The 24,275-nt window shown below is 38.0% G+C and overlaps 1 pseudogene across 1 annotated transcript; it reads left to right on the forward strand.

Annotated features, from left to right (window-relative positions):
• Window positions 1-4,311: 4,311 nt before the first annotated feature.
• Window positions 4,312-23,879, forward strand: LOC309858057 (mitochondrial import receptor subunit TOM20 homolog pseudogene; annotated as a pseudogene). The gene is made up of 2 exons: window positions 4,312-4,444; window positions 23,268-23,879. The product of its transcript is annotated as a mitochondrial import receptor subunit TOM20 homolog pseudogene (transcript).
• The last annotated feature ends 396 nt before the right edge of the window (window positions 23,880-24,275 follow it).

A 24,275-nucleotide genomic window follows, 5' to 3' on the forward strand; every position in this document is an offset into this window, starting at 1 on the left:
GCTGGGTTGGGCGGGGGGGGGGGGGGGGGTTGTGGGGAAGCGTGGCCTGGGGGGCGGGCTTGGTGGGGGTGGGACTCCGGTCCTCTTAAAGGGTAGGCGCTTGGCGTTAAACAGCAAAACCCTTCCCTTAGTTCTGTATTTGCATACGTGGTGATGTAATCTGTACTTCATGGATGTTGAATATTATTGCTTATGTCTTTATCTTATTGCATATGTTTAAAATTCTCTAGAATCCACATTTAGGAGTGAGTTGATGGTTCCTAGGATATGTATGTGTTCCACTGGATAAGAGGAAGATAAATTGTTCTTGAAAGGTTTTGTAACAAATTACACCCCAACAGCAACCATGGTCTGAGAGTCCATGCTGTTATCCATCCTTGCCAAAACATGTTAGTGTCAACGTTTTTGAATTTTCCTGATTAAAAATAAAGTTAAATACTTTCATATATGCTTACTGAACTTTTGTCTGTCTTATTTTGTGAAGTCCTGTTTAAATGTTTTTCCCATTTTTCTGTGGAGCCTCTGCCTTTTTCTAATTTATTTATAGAAGTTCTTTATATTTTCTTAATATGAATCCTTTGTATATTATATGTATCAAAACTGCCTTACTCTCAGGGTGCCTGGGTGGCACAGTTGATTAAGCCTCAAACTCTGTATTTCAGCTCAGGTTGTGATCTCAGGGTCCTGGGATCGAGCCCCATGTGGGGCGCTGTGCTCGGCACAGAGCCTGCTTGTCCCTCTCCCTCTGCTCCTTCCCCCTATGCTCTCTCTCTTTCTCAAATAAATAAAATAGTTTTTAGAAACCTGGCTTAAACTCTATGGTTTTTCCTGTACTGCTTTGTTGTTGTCTTTTTTTTTAAGGAATAGAATTGTACAATTTAAGTACTGTTCAATTTATTGTCTACAATGTTTGTATAGTCTGTTTTAAATAATTTCCTCTATAATAAAGTCATGAGACTCTTCTCACTTATCCTCCAAAAGTTTATAATGCTGCCTTTCACACTTGGGTCTTCAATCAACATAGGAATGCATAGTGTGGGGTCAGAATCAAATTTCATCTTTTGGCCCATATAGATAGCAAATTTTCTCAGCCCCATGAATTGAAAAGAGAGTTTCCCCACACTGATCTGTAATATCACATTTTTTCATAAACCAGATAGCTACATATATGTGGTTTTATTTCTGGACTCTCATTCTGTTTGCCTATTCTTGCAACATGCCACCTTAAGTAGTATAATTTGGGAAAGTCTTGCCTTCTTGTTCTTCCTCAGAATTATTCTTAGACCTTTACATTACCATATAGGTTGTAGAATCAGCTCATTACACATACATACTGACAAATCCCTGCACCCCCAAAATATATACACACACCAACCTGTTAGGATAGTGATTGACAATACACTGAATTTATAGATAGATTAGTTTGGAAAGAATTGATATATTTTAAAATTGACTTTTCTATTCCATGAATATAGTGCAGCCCTTCAATTTAGTTAGGTCTTCGTGTGTGTGTGTGCGTGTGTGTGTGTGTGTGTGTGTGTGTGTGTGTGTGTGTTGGCAGGGGGAGAGAGAGAAATTGAGATAGATCTACCCCAACATATCTTTTCATCCATCCATTTATGAAGTTTTATAACATTCTCTATAAATATCTTACACGTATTTTGTTAAATTTGTTCATTGACATCCTACATTATTTTTATGCTGAGGCAAATACAATTCCATTTTCATCTTCTATTCAATTGGAATTTATATGCTATTTCTAAAAGCACTTTCCTAGCAATTAAAAAATATGAACAGCCTTTTTCTTTTCTTTTCTTTTTTGAGAAAGAGAGAGAGAAGGAGAGAGCAGGGTGGGGATATATGGGAAGGGGCAGAGGAAATGGAAAGAGAAAGAATCTTAAGCAGGATTGATCTCACAACCCAGGATCATAACCTGAGCTAAAATAAAAAATCAGATGCTCTAACTGACTGAGCCCCCCAGGCGTCCCTACACACAACTTTTTAAGATGAAAGTTAACTAGCATTCCTAATCTCTACCAAGATGATGCAAGGATCCTAATACATTATTTCAGTCCTCACTCATATATTTAAATTGCTTTTCAATTTTATAAAACTTGAGTATTATTTTTTATGCAGTCAGTGTTTATTTACATTTATTCATTTCCTACATTTAAAAAATCATCATTTCTTTTGTAGCTTAGATCTTCCATCTCTGATCATTTTACTTATTCTGAAGTATAAATTTAGAATTTGCTTTAGTATGGATCATGGCAAACTCCATCTTTTTGTTAGTTAGTTTGTTGGAAAAATGAATTTTCCTCCCTACTCTTATTTTCTGGAAGATATTTTTTCCTGAGAGAAGTATTTTATTTATTTATTATTTATATTCATTTTTTGAAACATTTTGTTTTCCCAAGTAATCTCTGCACCCAGCATGGGGCTCAAACTTACAACCCTGAGATCAGGTGTCCTATGCCGCACTGACTAAGCCAGCCAGGTGCCCCTGGGAAAAGTACTTGAGATTGTCAGTTGTTTCTTTCTGTATATGGAAGATACCATTGCAATGTTCCATGACTGCTATTGCTGATAAGAAGTCTACTGGAAGTTTAATTGTTGATCTGCTGGAGGTAATTTGTACTTCTATTCTGGATGGTTTTAAAATCCCTATTTTTGTCTTTGGTGTTGCCGTAATGAATTCACCATAGTGAACCTGTAGTTCACTAGCCTGTGTCTAGAGTTGGATTTCTTTTTAATATACTTGGAATTCGTTGGTTGCTTTATTCCATGGATTGGTGTCTATCATGCATTCTGAAAAAAAAAATGAGGCATTGTCTCTTCAAATATTATCTTTGCCCCAGTCGCTCTCCTTCTCTCTTATTCTTGTGAAACTATGATCAAGTTTGCTTTAGATCTTTTAATTCTATCCTTCATTTTTCTTAACCTCTTTTCATATAATCTTTTTGTCTCTCTGTATTCCTTTTCTTTGTGGATAATCTTCTTTTAGTAACTTCCAGTTTTCTAATTCTTTTTCTAATTTGGCTCATCTGTTAAACTCACCCAATGAGCTTTCCATTCCAATTTTTGTATTTCAGTTGTAGAACTTATATTTGGTTGTTCTTCATATTTTCTATATCATTCAAAAATCATTTTCCCATACACTGCAGATGTTTTAAGGGGCTTTAATTTCTTGAAATAAAACAGTTGCTTTATAAACAAAGCCTGATAATTATAAAATCTTTTATTGCCATCAGGTTGTAACTGCCAATGATCTCTTGAGAATTGTTTCCTTGTGTACTAGTTTTGTTGTTGTTGTTGTGATGAATTATTTTCCTGTGAAAACTAATTGTGAGAATTATTTGAAACCTATCGTAGAGATACAGTCCAATCAAAAAGAATTTGTATTTGCTGTAATAAAATTCTTAGGCACTACTAATTGCAAACACTTTCAAATATACGCACAGCTTGACATTTGGGAGAAGTTTTTTGGGTAGTAAGAATATAGGTTGCAAATCCATCTATTAACTTTTTTGTGGTTGTGATATATCCAAGACAGGCAATTTCTCAATGTCAATGCAAATTTTCTGATGTATTCTATGGTTTGGGTTGGTTGTATTTTTATATGTCCCTGCCTTTATGGAGGAAGAGTACCTCATTAGACTCCCCATTCATTAGGCCCTAGATTTTAACTTCTGGATTTTATGTCCTGTAAGAAATATAAATGGCCCTTTTGCCACAATTTCACTATTCTGCTTACCTCTCTGGGTGTACACTTTCTTATAGTGTATAGTGTATAACTTCTCTACTCAAAATGCTAACAAAACAGGAGGCTGGGTCCTGAGACACTAGGAAACAAGCTCAAGGAATAATATCAGCCCATGATTTAACTCTTTGAAGAAATAATCTTTGTTTCCTCCTTGGCTCTTGAAGATTGGTTAACTATCATGAATGACACAATAACTATCTGGACCAGGAAGTTCACACCATCAGACTATCTCAGTGGAAACAAATGGTCATTGATGTTCTTCACTCCAGAAAGGCAGCAGAACAGGAGACAAAAGTTAGGGAAAAACTAGCCAAAATGTATGAGACCACAAGAGATGTCATCTTTGTATTTGGATTCAAAACCCATTTCAGTGGTGCCAAGACAACTGACTTTGGTATGACTTAGGATTACTTGGATAATGCAAAGAAAAATGAACCCAAAAATTGAGTTGCAAGACAGAGGATGTATGAGAAGAAAAAGACCTCACGAAAACAGTGAAAGTAATGCAAGAGCAGAATGAAGAAAGTCAGGGGGACTAAAAAGCCAATATGGTGCTGGCAAAAAGTGAACTGGAGATTCAACAACAGAAGGAGAAACACTTGGTAGTGACTTCATCTGTGGTGATTGTGCAGATTTTTAATGAGAGAATTAATAAACCAGAAATTAAAGGAAAAAATGAAAGTATCCTCATGATCCCTATAATGTACCAAACCACAGCAAGGACAAACACCCACCAGAACAAGAGATGTGAAACATCATCTCAAATAACCAAACTATTTACTAGTAAATGGGTACATTCCTATTGCAACTTGAAGGTACATGCTATAAAATAAATGAACTATGGATTAAAGTCATTTGGAGAATCCACAAGCACTTTCTCCAAGAAATGCTACTCCAACCTAAGTAGAATTTTTCTGATTTAATTCTTTCTCATCTTTAAAGCTTTTCTAGTTCCTCTCAGTATTTGTCTGACTTGACTCTCAAAGTCTTTCCTTTGGAGTGTGCCATAGCAATTATGTTTCTCAAGGTCAGGTGATAGGTGACAACTAGGAGAGCTCAGGTCCAGGTCCTGGCTTCACCATAATTCCAAAACTCCTTTGGTTACTGAAATGCAAGTCTGATGGATTATTATTTCTGGATCTTGACTCTGTAAACTGGATTAGCCCTTGCAGTCTCTGGACTGCTACAACAGACTAGAAGGCTAAGACTTGAGCCCTATGGGCTAAGTGCCTAGGGGCACTTTTGGTCACTTACTGCCCACTAAAGTGGGTTTATTCAAGAGTGATAATCTTCTGAAAGCTAAACATGGTTAAAAAGCTAAGTGTATGTAAACTATGTATCTGTACCCCAAACTAATATTTGTAGATGTGAAACTAATTTGTTCATTATTTTTTAAAGAGAGTAGAGAAAAAAGGTTTAAAATGTGTGTGTGTGTAAGTGAAGAAATGCCATTTCTCCCCTAAACTGTGCAAAGCTATAAATCATACTATTTGAGACAATTGTGCATGTATTTACTTCCTCTGAATTATATTTTCACAACACAGTTGCCAAGTTGGTCTATTTCTACTGCAGAGAGTAGTGCCTGGAATTTGTCAGGGTACCTCTGCTATTACTCTGTGGGTTTTGTGGTTGTCAGGATTACTTTCAGTGTGTATGCGTGGGAAAGGCGCTTGCGGTGGGTGGGAGGTAGGCAGAGGGAGAGGCAACAGGAAATATGAAGAGTAAGAGATTAACCTAAGAAGAATATTTTCCAAAAGAAAAAAAAAAGGAGAAGAATATTTTCTTTTCTTTCTCAGAAAGAGTAAGTCTGGTAAAGAAATATAGTGTATAAAACAACAAATATTTAGGAAAAAAAACCTCAAATTTTTATTTTTTAAAAGACCAATTTATAATATTAAATTTCATGCTGTTAATAATTCTTGAGTAAAACAATTTTATGTATAGCATGACTAATTTCTTATATCAGGATTTAGTAACAATAACAGAAATTTACAGCTGGAAGGAAACTTAGTACTCTCCTAGACCTTGCCTTCATTTTTAAGAAGAGAAAACAGAGCTAAAAGGTTGACTTGCCAGAGGTCATAGTCAGTGATAAAAAGGCTAGGATCCAGGTCTCATCATTTCCTCTCAGATGTCCTTAACACAAATAGTTTTGAAATATTAACTTTTCCAATTTGCAGAGCTTTTCATTTGAGCTCCACAACACATTTTCACATAAATAATATTTGTAGGAGATATTATAAGCATTGCACCACATCCCAACATGAACATATTTCAAATCTGTACCTCTCTACTTTTAATTCATTTTTTTACTAAGAACAGTTAAGAAAAGATGTTTCTATATAGGTATATATTAAGAATGCTGCCTTAGACTATTCTTACCAATTTCATTAAGATGAAATACATCTGAATTACTACAATTTTAAAAATTTACAGCAACCATCAATTTCAAAGATAGACCTATTTTCTAAAAGTCATACCTTCTAAAATCAAGCAAATTATGAAAAAGGGGAAGCGAACATGAATCTTTTTGAAAATTACCCAGCACTCTAATTGAAAGTCCTTTACCCTTCTACCATTTTTATTGTTTTTCATCTTTCCCCCAAACTACATATAAATAATATGAGAAAAGTTCTTCATCAATCCATACAAAGTTTTTAAGCAACAATGTAATACTACTTCATTACAAGTCCTCCGGGTACAGAATCGTTTGCTGTGGACATGGAACAGACCGACGGAAGTTTCAGTCTTCGAAATGCTAGCTCAGAATAAAGACCAACATGTGGAGGATGATAAACTAGTCTGGATCCCCTTGATAAAAAGACCAATTTTCAATAAAAATATGGTGAATACATTTGTATGTTTAAAAATGCACAACTGTTTATGTTAAAAATAAAATAGCTTTGGGGGGGAAACCTTAATAACGAATTAATAGAATTCATAGCACAGTTTTTCTAAGAAAATATTTTCTAGGTTCCTTGTTTGGAGGCTGGGAAACTGTCTTCCATTTGTCATGGATAATGGCCACTGGCATAAAGGCAACATGGAGGCTCAAGGAATAAGCCCTCCTCTCCAGAGGAACACAGCATGAGCACAGCACAAAGACAGCTTTAGTTATGTCTTCATAAGTCAGATGCTCAGAATCCATAATACCTAGACTCCTATTACTGTTGAATGGGACAATCTATAATAATGTGATCACAGTGATTATAGGTCTGAAAGGGATAAAATAACATTTTGTCCAACTCATAAAAATCTCACCGGTCATGAACATCTAAGTTTCTAGTTTATGTCATGTATGTTCCAAATCTCATCACCACTGAAATTTTAGGGTATAGGTATTATCATCCTCATTTAGCAGATGAGAGAACTGAAAGACTAAGAGAAGACAAAACTCTGGATGATTGACACATCTCCAAAGGCAAGAGAAACAAAAGCAAAAATGAACTACTGGGACTTCATCAAGATAAAAAGCTTTTGCATGGCAAAGGATATAGTCAACAAAACTAAAAGGCAATCTATGGAATGGGAGAAGGTATTTGCAAATGACATATCAAATAAAGGGCTAGTATCCAAAATCTATAAAGAACCTACCAAACTCAAACCCAACAAACAAAAATTCCAGTCAAGAAATGGGCAGAAGACATGAATGTTTCTCCAAAGAAGACATACAAATGGCCTGCAGACACATGAAAAAAATGCTCATTTCTCACCAACGGGGAAATACAAATCAAGACCACCACCAGATACCACCTCACACCAGTCAGAATAGCTAAAATAAACAACTTAGGAAACAACAAATGTTGGTGAGGATGCAGAGCAAAGGGAACCTTCTTACAGTGTTGGTGGGAATGCAAACTGGTAGAGCTACTCCAGAAAACAGTATAGAGGTTCCTCAAAAATTTAAAAAGAGAGTTACCCTATGACCCAGAAATTGCATTACTAGGTATTTAACCAAAGGATACAAACATGGTGGTTTGAAGGAGCACCTGCACCCCAGTGTTTGTAGCAGCCATACCTACAATAGCCAGAATATGGAAAGAGCCCAGATGTCCATCAACAGATGAATGGATAAAGATTTGTTATGTGTGTGTGTGCATGTGTTATATGGAATATCACTCAGCCATCAAAAAGAATGAAATCTTGCCTTTTGCAATGGATGGAACTACAGTGTATTATCCTAAGTGAAGTAAGTCAGAGAAAGACAAATACTGTATGATTTCATTCATATGTGCAATCTAAGAAACAAAACAGATTAACATAAGGGAAGGGAAGGAAAAATAAAACAAAATGAAAATGGAGAAGGAGGCAAACCATAAGAAAGGCTGAACTCTAGAAAAGAAACTGAAGGTTGCTGGATGGGAGGTTGGTGGGGGGAAGGGGTAATTGGGTGATTGGCATTAAGGACATAACCTGATATAATGAGCACTGGGTGCTATATGCAACTGATGAATCACTAAATTCTATTTCTAAAAATAGTAATACAGTATATGCTAACTAAGCTGAATTTAAGAATTAAAAAAAGTCTGTGATTCCTTTGCTAAGATGTGCTGAGCTCTATCACAATTGTGTGACTTAAATGAGCTATAAATTAGTGTTCATTCTTTCCTATAGATAATTCTCATTGTTCTTTAGTGTAAATTAATCGAGCCTTATTAAGTGTGGCTAACTGTCAGGCTAAGGATACACAGACAAAACCAAACCCAGGGACCCTCAAAGAGCTCAAACCAGTGGAGAAGTATAATAAGTAAACAACCTGTTACAGATGAAGGCGATTGCAATGAAAAGATCACACAGAAGTGGGGTGGTAGCATGGAAGAGTAAAGGATTAACTTCATTTGAATTTTCTGGGGAAGATTCGAATAGAAGTTGACTTCTGAGGGGCACCTGGATGGCACAGTCAGTTGAATACCGACCTCCTGTTTGCACGTCAGCTCATGGTCTTGGGGTTGACGGATGGAGTCCTGTGTCAGACTCTGCACTAAGTGAAGAGTCTGCTTGAGTTTTTCTTTCCCTCTCCTTCTGCCCCTTCTGCTCAGGCTCACTCACTCTAACTCAAATAAATAAATATTAAAAAAAAAAAAAGGGATGACCTCTGAGATTATTTTTGAAAGATAAATATGAATTCACGAGATTGGGAAGGGCCAAAGAGCATTCCAAGCATTTGGTAGGTCCTGGAGACTTCTCCCTCCTGGCATGTAATTATAAGCTGTCCCGCACTGCTGGTGTATAAAGTAAGAGTGGGGCCTGTGGGACCTGAGGCTGAAGAGGCAAAGGCAGATTAAAGAACCTCACGTGTGCCTGTTACAGTTTGAATTCAGCATAAAGCCAGTAAGGAGTCATTGGTGGGTTTCAGTTCTTGGAGATAAACTATGTATTATATTCAAGTTTGAAACTGATGATGTTGGTAACAGATGGATTAACCAAACACCCTAAAAGGGCCTCTAGAGATCATACATGATCTGGCTCCTTTGTATTTCTCCAGCTTGATTTTGAGTCATCCTCTTCTGTCCTCTATCTGGTAACACTAAACCACATTCGGTTCTCTTTTCTGGGCATTTGTACAAGTGGTCCCTTTGCTTGGAAATTCGTTCTTTTCATTTTGAAGGTCTAACTCTTCAACTTATCTTTTAGAGCTTAACAGGAAGATAATTTCTGTTGGAAAGCTTGCACTAACCCTCAAAAATTGGAGCTACCCATCTACCATGTGGTACTTAGTCTGCTTGTACTTCCCTTCTCAAAGCACTTACTTCACTGTCACGTGACCAACTGCCTGTTGATTTTCTCTCCAGATACTGTGAATTTTCTAAGGGCAAGCTTGAAGGCCTGTGTATCTACAATACCTAGTGCAGCCCTGCAATACAGACAGTGTTTGAAAAATAGCTCTTGAATGGGTGCTGAATATCAAGTGTGCAGCTAGCAGTAGATCAATTGGGTGACCAATGATAAAGGTCTGAACTGAAGAGGGTTAGGATCACTAAAGCTTGGTGACTTGCCAGAGTTAAAGAGGAAAGAAAAAAAGGAAAAAGATTAAGTAGTGAAGGATAGTTACCAATTTTTAAGAAAATAGGTAGGACAACACAACCATGGTTGCCTATAAAAGCTCTCTTTCTGACCTCTCTCCTATTGCTCCTACCTCAGTTTTCCCAAAATGCGAGACATACTCTTGCTTCAAAATGGACAACTGCTGTTCCTTCATACTGGAAAAATATTCCCCAAATGTCCCCATGGCTTGCTCCCTCACCTCCTCAGATCTTTGCTCAAATGGTAACTGTATAGTGATGGCTTCCCTGAGCATCCCACTTAGAATTATAACCCTATCCGCATCTTGGCTCTCCTTGGTCCTCTTCCCTCCTCTATTTTTCCCCACAGAATTTATATCAGACACACAACATATTTATTTGCTTTGTCTTTTCCACTACAGATGTGTTCCCTGAGGGGTAAATATTTGTTAATTTGTTTACTTCACTACTGTACCCTCAGGGCCTAGGACATAGTAGGCATTCAATATATGTTTAATTAATGATTGAACAAGTGAATTAACAGTAGCATCAACATCGGTACAGAGTGGGGAAAAAGTATGCAGAAAATGATTATGTGCACTTTTAAATATGCTCAATTAGAAGAGGTCACTGAGAAGAAAGATAAAATTGGAAGAGTAGCAGGGGGACCCTGGGTTTGCTTTATCCCTCAAACAGAGGAGCTCAACATCAAATCATTTTGAACAACTAGGAAATAGATTTGAGGATTAAGAAAATAATCTGCATAACTGGAGGGAGAGAAAGTGGCAGATGTGAGGTTTGGAGCTATGAACTAGGGGAGAGAAAAGCTGTGGTGCTGGGAAAGGGAGGGAGCCATTTTTTTAGAGTGAAGCCAGGGAGAGAGGGAGAGGGCAGGAGAAAGAACAGCATATAGGGTTCCTGCAATATGCTGGGGGGAGGGGATCCCCTGAATGACACTGAGAGAAATCAGTCCCCCTCCTGGAGTACATGTGGAAGAGGGATTTTGCTTTTCTGAGGACAAAAGGCCCCCTAGGAGCCACTGAGTGGCTGTTTAGCAGCAGGGGACAGAAGCATGTGTAGAGGGCAGATATGCTGGTCACAGCTTTCCACTGTGGGGCCCAACAGACTCCACTCTGTGTGACTGCCTTTATGGGACAGAATGGTGCTGGGCAAGCTGCAAGCCTCTCCTCCTAGGGAGAGAAGCAGGTCCACACCTTGCTGGGTCCTTTAAGATTTGGAGTTTTCAATACCAGCCATGGGACAAAGATAAAACACATAACTGTGGCATAGGGTGTGCAGATGGCCAGGCACAGGGAAGTTGAGGTGCAGTGATAGGATGAAAGCCTGGAACACAGGAGAAGAAGTTGTTTACTTTTTTATCAGGGCCTCCTAAACAGTAGCAGCTGTGAGTTTTCCCCCAGGTTGAGAGGGTGGGGTGATAGGATCTTCCACACATTCCCTTCCCCCCACCACCATGGTTGGACTTAAGAGAGAAACAGAACCTCCAGGGGAGGCTGGAGTCCCTTACACCAAACCCTGCCCTTGTGCACCCAGCAGGGGCATGTTTCCTAAGGCAGGTCTGACTGTGAACCAGCACCGGGGGCCTCTTCCTCAGAACAACATACGCTGCCCCACATGTACCAGGTCTACTAATCACAGAGTGCTCTAAAGCATCAGATTCAGTTCTGGTGGAAATAGGACCAGGTTTTCTTTTCTTATCAAGATAAGCAAAAACTAAAGGAGTTCATGAACACTAAACCAGCTCTGCAAGTAATACTAAAAGGGATTCTTAGAGCAGGAAATAGATACGAAAAGTGACAGGAACTTTTTAAACCATTTTTAAAAGGAACACAGACAATCTACAGGAACAGCGATTTTACAAGTAATACAATGGCACTAAATTCATATCTATCAATAATTACTCTGAATGTAAATAGGCTCAATGCTCTAATCAAAATACACACGGCTTCAGAATGGATTAAAAAAGAAAAAAATAATCAGCAAGATGCTGCTTACAAGAGATTCATTTTAGACCAAATGACACCTCCAGACTGAAAGTGAGGGGGTGGAGGACCAGGCTAATGGACACTGTGCTAATGAATCATGCTAGTGGACATCAAAAGAAAGCTGGAATAGCCATACTTACATCAGAAAAACTATATTTTAAACCAAAGACTATAGTAAGAGATGAAGAAGAGTACTGTATTATAATAAAGGGGTCTATCCAACAAGCTCTAACAGTTACAAATATTTATACCTCCAACTTGGGAGCAGCCAAATATATAAATCAATTAGTAACAATCTTAAAGGAACTCAGTGATAATAATATGAGAGTAGGAGGGGCCTTTGACACCTCACTCACACCAATGGACAGATCATCTTAAGAAGATCAACAAGGAAATAATGACTGAATGACACACAGGACCAGATGGACGTAAGGGACATATTCAGAGCATTTCATCCTAAAGCAGCAGAGTACATATTCTTTTTGAGTGCACATGGAACATTCTCCAGAAGAGATCACATACAGGATCACAATTCAGGCCTCACCAAGCACAAGAAGACTGAGATCATACCATACATATTTTCAGACCACAGTGCTAGGAAACTTGAAGTCAACCACAAGAAAAAATTTAGAAGGACCACAAATACATGGAGGTAAAAGAACATCCTACTAAAGAATGAATGGGTTAAGCAGGAAATTAAAGAAATTTTAAAAAAAATTGGAAGCAAAAGAAAATGAAAACACAACAGTCCAAAACTTTTGGGATGCAGCAAATGCAGTTATAAGGAATTTGATAGCAATATAAGCCTTTCTCAAGAAGAAAAGTCTCAAATACACAACCTTAACTTACACCTAAAAAAAGCAGGAAAAATAACAGCAAATAAAGCCCAGAATCAGCAGAAGAAGGGAAATAACTATGATTAGAGCAGAAATAAATGATACACAAGTAAAAAAAAAAAAAAAGTAGGACACATCAATGAAAGTAGGAGCTGGTTTTTTGAAAGAATTAACACAATTGTTAAATCCCTAGGCCAGACTTACCAAAAAGAAAAGAGAAAGGACACTAATAAATAAAATCACAAATGAAACAGGAGAGCCCACAACCAGCAATGAAGAAATTCAAATAATTACAGGAGAATCTTATAAGCAATTATATGCCAAAAATCTGGGAGAAAAGGGTAAGTTCCTGGAAATATATAAACTACCAAAACGGAAATAGGAAGGAATAGAAAAACTGAACAGACCCATAACCAGCAAAGAAATTAAATCAATCATCAAAAATAACCCAAAACACAAGTTCCAGGGCTGGATGACTTCCCAGTGGAATTCTACCAAACATTTAAAGAAGAATTAATACCTATTCCTCTGAAGCTGTTTAAAAAAGTAGAAAAGGAAGGAAAACTTCCAAACTCATTCTATGAGGCCAGCATCACCTTGATTGCAAAACCAGACAAACACCTCATTAAAAAGAATTACAGACCAATATGGCCAATGATCATGTGCAAAAATTCTCAACAAGATTCTACCCAATCAATTTCAACAGTAAACTAAAAGGATTATTCACCAAGATCAAGTGCAATTTATTCCTGGGCTACAGTTTCCGCAGGTCAATCAACACGATACACCACATTAATAAAAGGATAAGAATCATATGATCCTCTCAACAGACGCAGAAAAGCATTTGAAAAAAATACAGCATCCTCCTCGAAAAAAACCCTCAAGAATGTAGGGATAGAAGAACATACCTCAACATCATAAAGGCTGTATACAAAAGACTAAGAGCTAATATGATCTTCAATGGGGAAAACTGAGAGCTTTACCCCTAAGGTCAGGAACATGATAGGGATGTCCACTCTTACTGTTATTGTTCAACACAGTCCTGAAAATCCTAGCCTCAGCAATCAGACAACAACAACAACAAAAAAAATAAATAAAAAACATCCAAATTAGCACAGAAGAAGTCAAACTTTCACTCTTCTCAGACAACATGATACTTTATGTAGAAAACCTGAAAGATTCCACCAACAAATTGCTAGAACTGATATATGAATTCAGCAAAGTCACAGGATACAAAATGGACATTCAGAAATCTGCTGCATTTCTATACACCAATTATAATAAAACAGCAGAAAAAGAGATCAAGGAATCAATCCCATTTACAATTACATCAAAGACCATAAGATACCTAGAAATAAACCTAACCAGAGAAATAAAAGTTCTGTACTGTAAAACTAGAGAACACATATAAAAGAAACTGAAGAAGGCACAAAGGAATGGAACAACATTCCATGTCATGGATTGGAAGAAAAAATACTATTGTTAAATGGTCTATTCCACCCAAAGCAATCTACATATTCAATGCAATCCCTATCAAAAATAACACCAGCATTTTTCACAGAGATAGAACGAACAACTATAAAATTTGTATGGAACCAGACAAAACTCTAAATAACTAAAGTGATGTAGAAAAAAAAAAAAAAAAACGCTGGAGGCATCACAATTCCGGACTTTAAGCTCTATTACGAATCTGCAGTCATTAAGACAGTATGGTATTGGCACAGAACAGACATATAGATCAGAGGAACAGAAAAGAGAAACCAGAAATGGACCCACAAGTGTAAGGTCAACTAATCTTCAACAAAGCAGGAAATAATATCCAATGGAGAAAAGACACTATCTTCAAAAAATGGTGTTGGAAAAAACTGGACAGTGACATGCAGAAGAATGGCACCAGACTACTTTCTTACACCACACACAAAAATAAGTTAAAAATGGATGAAAGACCTAACTGTGACACAGGAAACCATCAATATTCTAGAGAAGAACACAGGTGGCAACCTCTTTGACCTCAGCCATAGAAATTTCTTAGTAGACATATCACCGGAGGCAAGGGAAACAAAACAAAGATGAACTATCAGGACCTCATCAAGACAAAAGCTTTTGCACACTGAAGGAAACAATCAACAAAACCAAAAGGCAACCGATGGAATGGGAGAAGGGTTTTGCAAATGACATATCAGATAATGGGCTAGTATCCAAAATCTATAAAGAACTTACCAATTTCAACACCCCAAAAAACAAATAATCCAGTTAAGAAATGGGCAGAAGACTTGAATAGAACCTTGTCCAAAAAAGTCCTTCAGATGGCTAACAGACACATGAAAAGAGGCTCAACATCTCGCATCATCAGGGAAATACAAATCAAAACCAAAATGAGATACTACTTCACACCTGTCAGAATGGTTAAAATTACCAACTCAGAAACAACAGGTGTTTGTGAGGGTGCAGAGAAAGGGGAACCTTCTTGTACTGTTAGTTAAAAGGCAAATTGGTGCATCCACTCTGGAAAACAGTATGGATTTTCCTCAGAAAGTTAAAATGAGAGCTACCCTATGACCCAGCAATTGTATAATTAGTTATTTATCCAAAGGATACAAAAATTCTGATTAGAAGGCGCACATGCACCCCAAGTTTATAGCAGTACTATCAATAATAGCCAAATTATGGAAAGAGCCCAGATGTCCATTAACAGATGAATGGATAAAGAAGATGTGGTATATGTACAATCGAATACTACTTGGTATCATCGGAATGAATGAAATCTTGCCACTTGCAATGATATGGATGGGACTAGAGGGCATTATGTGAAATAAGTCAGTCAGAGAAGGACCAATACTATGTGATTTCACTCATATGTGCAATTTAAGAAAAACTGATAAACAAAGAGGAAGGGAAGGAAAAATAAAATAAAATAAAATAAAAAACAGAGGGAGACAAACCACAAGAGACTCTTTAATGTAGACAAGAAGCTGACAGTTGCTGAAGGGGAGGTGGGTGGGAAAATGGGCTAGATGGGTGATGGACATTATGGAGGACACTGGTTTGAATGTGAACTCGGTGTTGTATGCAGCTGATGAATAACTGGATTCTGTTCTTGAAAGCAGAGCCACATTCTATGTTACCTAACTTGAAATTCAAAAAAAGAAAGAAAGGGAGGAAGGGAGGGGTGGACAGAAGAAGGGAGGAGGAAGGAAGGATGGAGGAAAGAAAGAAGCAAAGGAACAAAGGATATAAAGTAGTGCCCAGAAAAATAAGTAAATGGTTCAGAAACTTGCAAATGTGTTTAACTAATTCTAAAGACATGTCCATCACAGTTACATGTACCATTTTTCAACCATTAGTAGATTAGTAGAGATTAAAGATTTGGAAAAGACCCACCTAATTAATGTTTTTGGGTTAAAGTCACAATACAAATGCATACCCACATACCATATAAATACTTAAGGCTATAAATGAAGCAAACTCGTAAAGAAAATGCATTCCTTTCTCTCACTTTAAAAAAGAAAGAGGGCTCTGAGCAATACAACTGGTGCTCAGGGAAAAGGTTTCAGCTAGTATAAGAAGCATTATCATACTCATAAACAATGTGCATGGGAAAAAGAAAAATTTAAAAAGGTATAGAAATTGGGAAACACCAATATTTAAGGTTTGGGCAAAGGAAGAAGAATAAGCAAAAGGGGCGCCTGGGTGGCTCAGTGGGTTAAAGCCTCTGCCTTCAGATCAGGTCATGATCCCAGGGTCCTGGGATCGAGCCCCGCATTGGGCTCTCTGCTCAGCGGAGAGCCTGATTTCCTTCCTCTCTCCCTGCCTGCCTCTCTGCCTAGTTGTGATCTCTGTCTGTCAAATAAATAAATAAATAAATAACCAAACTAGGGGTTAAAAAAAGGCTAAGAACACCACCAGAAAAGGAGAAAGGAGAGAATTTTTTTTTTAAAGATTTTATTTATTTATCAGAGAGAGAGAAGGGGAGAGAGCGAGCACAGGCAGACAGAATGGCAGGCAGAGGCAGAGGGAGAAGCAGGCTCCCCGCTGAGCAAGGAGCCCATGTGGGACTCGATCCCAGGACGCTGGGATCATGACCTGAGCCGAAGGCAGCTGCTTAACCAACTGAGCCACCCAGGCGTCCCAAAAGGAGAGAATTTTAAGAGGTTCAGTAGTATCCAGTGTAAGACAAACTATAATAAAGGAAGAGAAATACCCAGAGTATTTCATAATTAGGTTACTACTGACTTTAGTCAATGCAGTTTTAGAGGATCACAAAGTAACAATGACGAATAACCACCACTTATTGAACAATCACTTATAGGTATATTCAAGGGGGTGATTCAAATGTACTATCGCTAATCTTCCCAACCACATTACCAAGTACCTCTCCTATTATCCAAATTTTATAGAAGAAAACTTAGGCTAAGTAAGATGAAGTGTTTCATATGTTACAGATGAACAAAAAGTGGAGGAGCTAAGGTTTGAGTCCTAGTAAAAATATACCTTATAAAATGTTTTGTTCATATGACACTCTTGATGTAAATTCCACATGCATAAATTTTTGAGGTACAAAAATCTTGCCACTTTAAAGACCAAAAGTCACATATTTTAAAGATCTTTAAAAGAATTGTTAAAAAACCTTATACTTGATCATTTAGGAATGCCATTATGAATGTCAATTGCTGTATTTATGCCTTTGGGAACAGTTGAGTCGTTTAGATTTTTTTGCTTTTATGATGAAAGGCACTATGAATTTTTTTTTTTTTTTTGAGAATCTGTGTCTTCATTTTATGGTGGTTTTTTTTTTTGCCTATGGGCTAGAACCATGCTAAGTGCTATACATATATCCTCTCAGGTAATCCTCACCATAACCTTATGATTTAAGTTCGAGTACAAGGAAAAAGAGGAGAGAGTAAATAACTTATCCAATGTCACATATTCAGTCCTAGCAGAGGTTTTAGGTCTCTGAGCCTCCAACTCCAATGCTCTTAATCTTAATTCTGACTCAGCTGTTTTCCAGGGTGATATGCCAATGAGGTCCTTAGTCACTTTGCAGATAGACCAGATTTCCGGATAAGTATTGCCCTAAATGAACTCTGAGATATCCAACTTCCAAAAATTTGCTGTTAATTGGGGGAAAAAAAGTTAACCTTTTAGATATTTGGACAAATGCTAACAATTTAAGAAAAAAAGAGGTAGCATCAGTATTTGTGAGTACTCTGTCATAATAGTTTAATAATTGCATTAATTTCCAATTTGTTACCAAATTACCATAAATTCATACTTTAAAACAATGCTTTTTATTACCTTGTTGTTGTATAGGGTCAAGTAACCTTGTATAGGTCTCACTGAGTTTAGGCTGGGGACAGCTGCATTCCTTTCTATGGGCTCTTTGGGGGAACCTTCCTTTTCCAGATTCTTGAGATGGCACATCTTCCTTGGCTTATGGTTCCTTTCCTCCATTTTTAAAGCCACAAGAGCAGAATGAGTCTTTATCACATGAAATATATTTCACCTTCTTTCCTGCACTCCTCTTGCTCTTTTAAGAACCCCTGTAATTGGGCGCCTGGGTGGCTCAGTGGTTTAAAGCCTCTGCCTTCAGCTCAGGTCATGATCTCAGGGTCCTGGGATCGAGGCCCGCATCGGGCTTTCTGCTCAGTAGGGAGCTTGCTTCCCTCTCTCTCGATCTGCCACTCTGCCTACTTGTGATTTCTGTCTGGTAAATAAATAAAACCTTAAAGAACCCCTGTAGTTACACTGGCCCCACCTGTATAATCTAGAATACTCTCCCTCTTAAGGTTAGCTGATTAGCAACTTTGACCCTATCTGTAACCTTAATTCCCCTTTGCTGTGTAATGTAACATACTCACAGGTTCTGGAGATCAGAACATAGGCATCTTTGGGGAACTTGTATTCTGCATACCACAGTAAATAAAACAATTCTCACCTATAGCATAGTATGTTCCTACGATTGGAGAACAGGATGGAGAACATGTGTTCTCCAATTCTTTTTCTTTTTCTTTTTTACCAATAGAAGGAGAGGGAAAAAGATACTAGGCTGATTGGGAAATACGAATTTGGATTATACTATTTGCAGAAATATTTAGGCTGAATTTTTAAAATTTATCTTGCAGATCTTAAAAGTAGTCTTCAGATATCCTCAGTCTAGGCAATAAAACATAGGGGCATATGCTATGGTCCGGAAAGGTGCTTACTTTCTATAAAAGTTAAAGTATCTGTTCGTTAGTCTTCATTCATCCCTTCACCCTTTGCCCTTGCAATTTACACTTTCACCCTTCCTAGGAATGTCCTTTGGCCTCTAATTTACATATATAACCAAAATTCAAGCTATCTGAATGTAACCCATCTTTGATATTAGTGATTCCTCATACATGTTAGTGAAGCCTGCGGATTTTCAGAGCTTTTTCTATACTTTCGAAAAACTAATTATTCCAACTAATTTTTCCAGCCCTAGAATCACATGAAGGAAAGCCAAGAGTGGAAAAAGTTTTAGTAACATTTTCTTATCAAAGCTCACCTTCCTTGGGGTGCCTGGGTGGCTCAGTGGGTTAAAGCCTCTGCCTTCAGCTCAGGTCATGATCCCAGGGTCCTGGGATCGAGCCCCACATTGGGCTCTCTGCTCAGCAGGGAGCCTACTTCCCCCTCTCTCTTTGCTTGCCTCTCTGCCTATTGGTGATTTCTGTCTGTCAAATAAATACATAAAATCTTTTTTTTTTTTAAAGCTCACCTTCCTCTCTTTCCCTAATATGTCCTCCAAATTCTCAGAAAGTAACCTAATATTATTCCCACTTTCATTGTAATAAGTTGAACAAGGAAGACTTGCTAACCATAAATATTTAAAATAATAATTCACAAATTGCCAAATAATTATTAAATAATAATTATATACTAACCTTTATTTTTTTAAACTTTATGTTTCTAGTACTCTTTTTTTTTAAAGATTTTATTTATTTATTTGACAGACATCACAAGTAGGCAGAGAGGCAGGCAGAGAAGAGAAGAAGCCAAGCAGGCTCCCCGCTGAGCAGAGAGCCAGATGCCCAGCTTGATCCCAGGACCCTGGGATCATGACCTGAGCCAAAGGCAGAGGCTTTAACCCACTGAGCCACCCAGGTGCCCCTAAAGTAACCTTTATTACAATGCAACAAAAAGAAACTGCAGAGGAATAAATTTAAAACAATAAGTTGTATCAATATAAAGAAAACACTGAAACTCTACTAAGAAAATAGAACATAAATGGAATAACATACCTTGCTGTTAGAATGAATATTGGAAGGATAACAACTCTCTTAAAATGAATACATTTTTACTTCACAAAAGTAGAGTTGTCCCATACCAGCAGCATCAACATCACCCTTTGAATTTTAGGATACACAAATCCCAAGCCTCAACTCAGACTCAGTGAATTAGAAACTCTGAAGGTGAGGCCCCACCAACTATGTTTTAGCAAGCTTTCCGCAAGATTCTGACTGATAGGTGCAAAAATCTGAGATTCCTGTTTTAATGTCATTTTTTAAAAAGATCTATTTATTTATTTATTTATTTATTTATTTATTTATTTATTTATTTATTTATTTGACAGAGATCACAATGAGGCAGAGAAGCAGGCAGAGAGAGAGGAAGGGAAGCAGGCTCCCGGCTGAGCAGAGATCCAGATGCCCAGCTTGATCCCAGGACCCTGGGATCATGACCTGAGCCGAAGGCAGAGGCTTTAAACCACTGAGCCACCCAGGCACCCGTTTTAATGTAATTTTAACAAAAGTAACAACGTAAATTTTTCCTCAACAGGGAAATAGAAATAGACAAGCTGATTCTAAAGGTCATATGGAAAAATACCCATTAAAATGTTGGCACTACAGGGGCGCCTAGGTGGCTCAGTGGGTTGAGGCCTCTGCCTTTGGCTCAGGTCATGACCCCAGGGTCCTGGGATCGGGCCCAACATCGGGCTCTCTGCTGAGCGGGGAGCCTGCTTCCTTCTCTCTCTCTCTGCCTACTTGTGATCTCTGTGTGTCAAATGAATAAAATTTTAATTAAAAAAAAATGTTGGCACTACAGAAAGGACAAATTGGCAAAGAAATCAATGGAAAAGAATAGAGAGTCCAGAAATATTCTCTCTACATGAAGGAATTTAGTACCTAAGAAGAGTGGTGTTTTAAATCAGAAAGGAATGATGCAGAGACAACTGGTTAGCACTCACAAACAATAAGCCACCCAAATAAATAACTAAATGGAACAATAGGTTCCTGGAAGAAATAAGAGATGAAATTTTTATAAACGGAGACGAAAGACTGGAAAATCTGACTACTTAAAAAAAATTAACATAGAAAAAAGTACTGTAAACCACACCATGTGACCAATAATCAGCTAGAGAAAAGAATATTTGTAATATGTAAAACAGACCAAAAGTCCAACGACTCTAACTCACAAAGAGCATTACAAATTAAAACTCAATAAAAAAATGAGAGAAGGATATGAAAAGAGATGCTGTGTGTGAAGCGAAGAAGACTCACAAACATATGATTATATGAAATATATGAGAAGGTATTATAAGAGAAGAAAATTAAAGCAATAAGGAGAAATTTTCATCTTTGAAATTGGCAAAATATACTTGATAATCCAATGTGGCAATGAGGAGAAACAGCATTCTCTTTTACCACAAACAGAAGTATAAACTGATGAAACATCATTGAAGGCAATTTTCCAACATCCATCAATATCTGAAAACAAACACACCTTACATTTCATAGTTAGGAACTTATCCTTCAGTAATAGCACACGTGGTCAAAGAGATGTAAATGCCATGGTGTTCATCCCATCATTGTTTGAAATAACAAAATAGTAGACCAATCCAAGTGTCTGTTACTAGACAATGTATAAATAATGCCCTATTCATCTTTACAATACCAACAACCACAACAACAAACTGAAATAGCTCTATGTATCAACATCTAAGGTAAATTACCAAGTTTAAAAAAATGGTGAATAATAGAGAATACAGTATATTTCTATATGTATAAAAGGAAATACAGATCTTTTGTCTCTCTATATACATGCTTCTCTAGGCATGTATTTATGAAAGACACACAGTAACTGTTAACACTAGTTAATATTCTGGGAGTACCTGGGTGGCTTAGTCGTTAAGCAACTGCCTTCGGCTTAGGTCATGTACCGGGGCCTGGGATCAAACTCTGCATTGGGCTCCCTGCTCAGCAGGAAGCTTGCTTCTCTGCTTCTCTCTCTCTCTTGTTCCCCCTGCTTGTGTTAACTCTCTTGCTGTCTCTCTCTAATAAATAAATACACAATCTTTAAAAAAATATTCTGTTTGGGATCCAGGGTCGAGGTGTTTAGGGTAGAAACCTTATTTACAACACTTTTTTGTTCTATTTCTACTATTTGAATTGCTTTTTATTATTTTTTTAAATTTCACTATAGTGGATACACATTACATTAGTTTCAGGTGAAAATAGTATAGTAATTCAACAACTGTATACATTATGCTTTCCATACCACAAGTATAGCTACTATCTGTCCCCATACATTGCTATTACAATATCATTGATTATATTCCCTACACTGTACCTTTTATTCCCATGACTTATTCATTCCATAACCGGAAGCCTGTATTTCGCACGCTCCTTCACGATTTGTTCATCCCCGCCCCACCCCCAGCCCTTCCCTTCTGGCCACCATCAGTTTGTTTTCTGTATTTATAGGTCTGATTCTGCTTTTTGTTTGTTTATTCATTTTGTTGTTTAAATTCTACATATAAGTGGAATCATATGGTATTTGTCTTTTAAAAAGTAGAGCTTAATGTTTGGAATGGTGGAGTAAAAGCAATAGCAACAATGGCAAAACTGTCAGAATCATCTTTTTCCAAACTCTGCAAATTGACTTCAGTTAGTTATCTCATTTTTCTCTTAATCCCATTCCCCTATTAGGTTCTGGAGTAGCAATGAAAACAAAGAGCCTCACCACTCTGGTAGCTGGATAAACTAGCAGCCTATCAATACATATAGGATTAGGGTAGGTTTAGAATTCCCTGAAATGTCCATACCTAAAGAACTGTCAATATTTGCCTATCTAGCATCTCACCAAACGATTCCATTTTCAAGGCATTTTATTTCATGACTCAAGAGCTGCCTCTGTGCAAACAGTGTTACTTTGGAGCACTTACGAAAGAAAATCAGTGGCAATTAGTTAGCACTGAAGCTGTTGGAGGGAACTTTAACGCTTGGGGCTAATGAGAGGCTGATCAAACAAACACAAATTAAAGGGAAAATTGAAGAATTAAGTTGTCCACATGGAACCCTGAAAAACTTCCACATATTCCTGGGATTCTAGAGGCTCATGTACATGCAAAGAGCTTAGTGCATGACCATGAAAGGCTTGAGAAGGCTCTGAGCTCTCATTTCTGGCTGACTTTGAGACTGTGCAAGCAGAAAGTGAAGGCTAAGGCCAAGGGACGGTTGTGAACTGCGCGGTGGAGCACTAAGGGACGCCCCGACAAATATACCAAGCCCCTCAGCAAAGGTTGAGAGACTTCTTAGTTCAACCTCCCATCAATCATTGGCTGACTGCTAAGGCACCAGAACAGAGACTTCAGTGCCCACAACAAATAACGGACTTTACAGAAAAATCACTTAAAACACAGAGAGCAGCTTTCCGCGTCTCCCGCGGCGAGGGTCCGGTCACAGCGGCGTGGTCGGCGGCTTCCCGGCCCACAGCTTCTTCGCCGGCCCCGCCGCCGCCGCGCTCGCTCCTGCGTCTGGGCCGTGGGAAGGTGGTGGCCGGAACAGCGCCGTCGCCGCCGGCGTCTGCGGGGCTCTCGTCGGCGGGTACTGCATCTACTTCGACCGCAAGAGGCCGAGTGACCCCAACTTCGAGAACAGGCTTCGAGAACGAAGAAAGAAACAAAAGCTTGCCAAGGAGAGAGCCGGACTTTGCAAGTTACCTGACCTTAAAGATGCCGAAGCTGTTCAGAGATTCTTCCTTGAAGAAATACAACTTGGGGAAGAGTTGCTAGCCCAAGGCGAGTATGAGAAAGGTGTAGACCATCTGACAAATGCAGTTGCTGTGTGTGGACAGCCACAGCAGTTGCTGCAAGGGTTACAGCGGACTCTCCCACCACCAGTGTTCCAGATGCTTCTGACCAAGCTTCCAACAATTAGTCAGAGAATTGTAAGTGCTCAGAGCTTGGCTGAAGATGATGTGGAATGAGAACATGTCAACATAATCTCAATTAAAAATATTTTTAAAATCTTAAGTTGGAAGATGAGCAGCTCTGGGGGGAAAAGGGCAAATAGGCTTGTTACGGACTGTCCTACACTGAAATCTACCAAAGTTAATTTTTACTTTGTGTAGATCCATTTGTCTGTTTTATTTATTTTTCCCAGTGAAAAGTGTATTTTGGTAGAAAGCTTTTCATTTTATAAATACACTGAGTTACCAAAATATCATGGATTTTATTCCTAAAACGTGCAATTAAAGTGTACATATAACATCACATTACTTAGGTCAAAAATACTCAGTGCTTAGTTTTGAAAGATAGGCCGAAAAAGTATAGGAGAAAGCTGAAGAATGCACGTTCTTTTTAAGCTCGTACATTTGCTCTACATTAAAGAATTGGATGGAGTCTATCAAAACTGAGCATTGAAATCTT

Source organism: Mustela nivalis, assembly GCF_964662115.1.
Source record: "Mustela nivalis genome assembly, contig: HAP1_SCAFFOLD_1799, whole genome shotgun sequence".
Classification (NCBI taxonomy): domain Eukaryota; kingdom Metazoa; phylum Chordata; class Mammalia; order Carnivora; family Mustelidae; genus Mustela; species Mustela nivalis.